The following is a 5184-nucleotide window of genomic DNA, read 5'->3' on the forward strand; positions in this document are numbered from 1 at the left end:
TTCCCCATTTGTGTCCTTGTTGGAGTTGTGTCATCGTCGACACCCCTGCCGGTTGACGTTCCTCTTCCCTTCTCCCCTTCTCTGTCCGCATTCGGACGGAGTTGAATGCCATCACCGTCAACCATCGTTGGAGCAGCATCATCGCCAACCCCCTGCTAGCTGAAGGGCACCACCTTCTTCTCCTCTTTATTGTTCGCAGTCGATTGCCCTCTCCGCGTCTACACCTCCTTCCTTCCCTGTTTACCAATCGGCCAGAGCCGCGTTGTCGCTGTGACCACCACTGCCTTTCCTTTGTTTCCTTTCTCCGCCTCGCACGCAGTCGCCGCATTCCCCTTTTCATTCAAGCACTGACCAAAAGCGGTGTCGCGACTCGCCGCCGCCCTCATTCCTACCTTGTTCGGGTATCAATCGCCAGAGGAAAATCCCTGGATGAAATTCTGCCTTCTCCAAAGGTATAACTTTGTTAGACTTGCTTCATCTTTTATAATATAAATTAACATCTTATGGTGCTTACTGCCCAGTTGTTTCCTATTTTTCTTTGGGGCTTTATTAAAGCTTATTTTTGGTAATGGCGAGTCATTTGAACCGCGAAATGGACGGTTGAACTTTCATCAGAAGGTACCTGTTTTCATTTATTTGTATATATGAGTCTATTTTGTTGTTCTGTGTTGGATCTTCTAGTCTGAAGTGAATATGGTTCTAATTAGCAACTTCTATGTGCAGCAAATGCTTAAACCTATCAGTATTGAACGTTGGGCAATCGTCAAATTTTCTGCAAGATGTGATACATGTCATCTTGCTAGGGAACTTGCTAATACTGGCAGGAGCAAGGGCATTGTAAGCTTTGGGAATATCTTTCTATTACTTTCATTTTCATCTTGTATTCAATTTGTATGTTATAGCTTGTTTCATTAATACTAACACTCTTGTTATCAGAATATTTCACCACCATTCGCCATATTCGAAGAGTATCTTGAGTTTTGAAATGCTCCATCTGCCATCAGAGTGGAAAAAATGTTTGATCAGATAAAATCAAAACTACCTGGACCTTCACAGTTCCTTCTTTGTGTTTTATCTGAGAGGAAAAACTCATATGTCCATGGTATCATTTCTTAATGCAATTCTTGAGAATCTTACCCTTGCCAATTTTATAAATATGTACCTACTGATAAGTGTGGTTATTTTCTTTGATTTAGGGCCATGGAAGAGGAAAAATCTCTCTGAATTGGGTATTGTGACCTAGTGTATGGCACCTTCTCATAAAATCAACGATCAGTATCTCACTAATATATTACTGAAGATCAATTCTAAGGTACTTCAGTGTTTGCAATTTTTTTGTTTTATTACATGATTATCTTTAGCATTTTGCTAAAATGCCTTTTGAAATTTGTGTACTTCAAAATCAGCTTGGTGGGATTAATTCCTTGCTTGCTATCAAGAAATCACCATCTGTTCCAATAATCTCTTCATCACCGACCATAATTTTTGGAATGGATGTGTCTCATGGATGACCTGGTCAGTCTGATATGCCATCAATTGCTGTGGTAATGTGCTCTCTCAGTGGTACCTAAGCTTTAATTACATCCTTTTCTTTTTGAAACTCTCATATTGCAAAAATGTATATTATATATAGGTATATTTCATTATTTGTGTATGTTTCCCTCACTAATTGATGTTTATATAATGATTTTTTATTGGTTTTAACTTGTATCTTTTTATGTGTTCAACATAGCATGTTGTAATCTCTCGTGATTGGCCCTTAATTTCTCAGCACCGGGCATCTGTTAGGACACAATCTCCTAAAGTAGAAATGGTAGATTCTCTCTTCAAGCTTACTGTCGACAACAAAACTGATGGGGGAATTATCAGGTTGAGTAAAATATTTCATGCTTTTACAGCCAACATATTGTTTATGACTAATCGATGTTTAAGTTGTTAGCTTGGTTCTTTGCGGTTAGTTTTTATATATTCAATTGCTTTATAGAAGGCCAATGGGTGTTTGGTTTAGGCCGTTGAAATGATTTTTTTATGAAACGTGTGAAGTTTACCACTTTTTTCCCACTTGTTCATTTGCTAAGATCTTGCCTACTTACATCTTTCTTTTGTCTAAAGTAAAACTTGGGTGGGATATGTTGTGTTCAATCTAATTTTTTAATCAATATAATGTTGCAAATTTTTTCCAAAGTGTGCAGCCAAACGGCTGCCAATACTTTATGTCTTGGTTATGTTGCTTGGAGGTTACTATAGTGTATTCCTGAATTCAGTTTCATTGCTTGTTTGTGTGCAGAGAATTGTTGATTGACTTCTATCAGAGTGCCAAACAAAGGAAGCATGAGAAGATGATCATTTTTCGGTGCAGTTGTGCTACTTTTTTAATCATTAGGCAAAATGTAATGGTTAATAGTTATACTTCCAACTTCATTCCATTTCATTTTGTTGACAATCAAGGATGGTGTGAGTGAATCTCAGATCAATGAAGTCTTGAATATTGAATTGGAGCATATAATCAAGGTCAATTTTATGTGTTTTTTTATTGTTGAAAAGTTGTACATGAGACCAACTGCTAGTTTGCTTGGTAACCATTTTGCAGGCATGTGATTTTCTCGAATCTGGCTACAGACCTAAGATCACTGTGATTATTGCACAGAAGAACCATCACACAAAGCTTTTCCATAATGGACCTGACAATGTGCCACCTGGTAGGCGCCTTTAACAAATGCTTCATGCAACATGCTTAATTAGTCCCAAATGCTAATCGTCTTTGCCATAGGTACTGTTGTCGACACCAAGATCTGTCATCCAAGATACTTTGATTTCTACATGTGTGCTCATGCGGGATTGATAGTAAGCCTTCTCTCGTGGTTCCTACTTTACCCCACAGCTTAGACACAATTGTTTTAATTTTTCTCTTGATATTTATATTTCAAACAAAATTGCTTTATTTTTTAAAAAATTTGTGGCGGATTAACGACGGATATTATCCGTCGCTAATTTTTACCCCACAGATTAATGATGGATTTATGTAATCCATCGTTAATTCATCGCTAAAATAGAGACGGAATACATTCCGTCGCAAAACCAAATCAATGCTTATTTAGCGACGGACTCACGACGGAATATAGCATTCGCTAATCCATCACAAATTAGTGACAAATAAGTTCTATCGCTAATTAGTGACCAAGAAATTATGGCAGACAATATCCGACGCTAATTCATCATCAATCTGTCACTAAACTGTTCAGCGATGGATTAACGACAGATTAACGTCGGATATCATCCGTCGCTAATCCACGTTTTTCTTGTAGTGCTAGCCGCGCTAGCTATACCTGCCATACATATAGTCGTTGTCCTGGCAGCATAAAACTTCATGGGATTACCCCTTGCCCCAGGGAGTCACCAGCTTCGACACCGTCAATACTTAAAAGAATAGGTTTTTCATTGCTTCATTGATAATCTATAATAGCCAACAGATAGCAATGCCTAGCCCCAATTTCTCGGAGGCACAGAGAGCTCCATTTAGGATTCTATATAGGATAATTTAATAAGTCCCTGAATATCTATTGGGAGCAACAAGGGGGGCAGCTTGATTAGATGGTTCTAAGGATCAGATCCTCCTAAAAAGAGTCAATTTCCTTCCACACTTTTTTACGTAACAATTTAAGCATATCGAGAGATCATTCTGCCCCTTATCTCGGAAGATGGGTAGTATGTTCTCATACCTCATAGAGAACATGGCCCAAGATGGGTGCACTCCTCGGTGGGCAGGAAGAGGACCTCAAGGGTTTATCAAATATAGGCCTTTCAATGTGCAGTTGGTGATCAGGGGTTTTCCTTGGCCTAGCCAAAATGAAAAAAGAAAAAAAAAAGTGAAACAGGATCCACATTGAATGTGATACTTTTTTTATTTAAAAAAAAAAGCAATAGCCTCATTGAATAATTCTCTGATGAATTTGAGCACAGTACTTATGGTTGGTAATTTTTTCCAAAAATTCTATACTTTCTAATAATGTTTATGATCACAAATGCTACCTACCAATGTTCTTAATACTTGGTTTTTTCAGTTCAAAATCTCAGTCCATAGAATTCAGGGCTTTGTGTGAAATATGTAAATGATATTTCCATAAGTATATATGACGAAATAACGTGTTCGGTGTCTGTGAAGAATTAAAACAAACTTTTAATTCCATAGAAGCAACTTTAGGTTCCATAATCAAACATGTATATATTACACAAGCTACTAAGTACTTTCTTCTAAAGTTATCAATGTATCACAAGTAGGGTAGTCAACGGGTAGGGTTTGGTTCGGACTCAAGTGGAACCAGACTTGGACCAGATTTTCGGGTATGGTATCGGGTCCGGACCAAGTCTAATCGGGTCACTATAAGAGAAATCATACCCAGACCCATAAGAACTACATAAACCAGATTTTTTTTATCATTTTTACATTGAAAATTTGAGGGCCTTAATCGGAACTCGGATCGGGCATGGGTCTGGTATAAAATTTCACAAACTATACTCAGGTCCATTTATTAATCAGACCTTCAGGTCCAGACCTGGTCTTAATCGGGTTTTCTTATTTTTCACCATACCCAGAGCCTATAGGGTTTGATCCGGGTCGGGTCTGGGTAAACCCGACCAGTTGACACCTCTAATCACAAGTGCTCCTTTTCTTTTCTTTTTATAACAAGTGCTCCTTTTCAATACGTCTTTCAAACTGCTTCATTATACAACCTTACAATTACTAGGTCAGGCACTCATACGTACCCTCATCTCGGACCCTAATCTGGATCTGATCATATGTCAATTCAACCAGAGATCTAACCGGCATCTAGCTTAAAAAATACCGCATTACTATGAAATAGAACCTATCTCGGTCCGATCTGACCTATTGATAATGTATCTCTTTATTGGTGGCAAATGAGTAGAAAGAACCTAGCTTCTCCTATCCTTAATCAGGTTGGCTTGTGTAGGCTCAGTTCCTTCTGTGTTTACGCTCGTGCTCGTGTCAGTGTCGTGAGCTCAAACTTAGTTTCCCATGCTGCACAGTGATGAGCTCCGACTGAGCTTGAGATAGTTCATTTCTAGTTTTTTTTACTTTTTTAACAGGCAAACTAAGGGATAAATTTGTGGGCTTCGAACATGAGATCTTTGATTATGATAGTTCAATTCAACCTAATGCCTTGG

The 5184-nt window shown here is 38.3% G+C and overlaps 1 pseudogene; it reads left to right on the forward strand.

Moving 5' to 3' along the window:
- Window positions 1–429: 429 nt before the first annotated feature.
- Window positions 430–2886, forward strand: LOC149831120 (protein argonaute 9-like; annotated as a pseudogene).
- Window positions 2887–5184: the final 2298 nt, after the last annotated feature.

This window comes from Nuphar pumila, chromosome 7 (genome assembly GCF_984573655.1).
Source record: "Nuphar pumila chromosome 7, dmNupPumi1.hap1.1, whole genome shotgun sequence".
NCBI lineage: Eukaryota > Viridiplantae > Streptophyta > Magnoliopsida > Nymphaeales > Nymphaeaceae > Nuphar > Nuphar pumila.